Here is a 1,465-nt window from a genome sequence, read left to right as displayed (position 1 = left end):
GGTTAACCACATTATGGTTTACGAAATTGGGGATATTTTTGAATATGATTTGTACTACATGACAATTTCTATTACTAAATATTTTCGAATAATTGGTCCTTTTGTAGTATAATATGTTCGGATTATTGCCCCTTACCGTTTGTCATGCTCTGTATTTCAAATAATTGAGCCCTTCGATTTATAGTAAAAAATATTTCTAATTATGCAAGTACAAGTAAAATATGATCCATTTTTCTTATTTTCGTTTGTGCACAATCACTCTTGCATTGCATCACCAACATGCAATTGCATGCTTGCAATGCAAATGTTGCCCGACTGTCGGCAAACTCTTCAGAGCGTAAACACGAAGCTAAAAATATACAATTGCATAAACTCATTACTCAAAATATATTGAACTCCTAAACTGCATGAACTCATTACCCAAAATACATTCAACTCATAAACCAGAAAAAGAGGGTTGTTTGAACTCTTACTTGATGTTTCCAAATTTTCAACGCATCCTCTTTACACTTCCTTTCTCCACCAACTCAAATGTCGTCGTTCACACAATTCCAACAAATCAAACTAAATTCCACTCAATTTGGTGACCACTACATCATGGAGGCTGGACCCATCATCAATTTCGCAACGATTACCTCTCTGCATATCAGTTTTGGGCAAGCAGAGAGAAGAGTTGAGGACCTCGCTTAGGCAGAGTCTCCAGCTTATCTTCAGTTTTCTCATGACGACCTCGATTCGGTGAGCATGCTATGCTATTTGCCTCTGGAAACTTATTTTTGTTCATTTTGTTTCCATTTAAAAACAAAAAATGAAATTTTACAAAAGAAAAACATACATCCACATGCTTGAATGAGTAAGGAGTAAAACCTTAAAGATATGGAAGGCCCGCTGCCAGTGCCTCTATCAGTCCACATTGCACCCTATCGCATCTTGAGCAAGCAGACAGGGAGTACCTGGAATGGAAACAAACAGCGAACGCATTAATGCATTGAATCAAAGACCGACCTACTAATTAATTCCTCAGGCATGTCGCTCTATCAAATAAAAAAAATGATCTCAGTAAACCCTAAATTTCAAAATCAACTTTGATGGGTCCTGGAAATCCCGTACCTAGCCCCATCAGATCTCTGGTCTTGGTGTTAATTACTACGCAATTTCAACGGTGAGCTCTTGAACAGATCCGATTGTGGATCAATGGCGGTCATCGAGGCGTTAAACCTCGCAAAACAAGAATCGCATTGGAGGAGCTTTTCTTCATGCCTCGTCGTCTCTCTCTCTTTCTTCACGCTCATGGGAAGTAGGGAGAGGATTTGGTGGGCAAGCAGGGAGAGCATTTGATGGGCAAGCAGAGAGAGGATTTGGGGGCGCTTATGATTGGATTTAGGCAAGCAGAGAAAAGAGCTGGAGGCTCTTACGATTCAATTTAGAGAGAAAACTTGGAGCGAGCGTCGTCTTCCACCTCCAC

Source organism: Prunus dulcis, chromosome 2 (genome assembly GCF_902201215.1).
Source record: "Prunus dulcis chromosome 2, ALMONDv2, whole genome shotgun sequence".
Lineage (NCBI taxonomy): Eukaryota > Viridiplantae > Streptophyta > Magnoliopsida > Rosales > Rosaceae > Prunus > Prunus dulcis.
Note: the sequence above shows the minus strand (reverse complement) of the source record.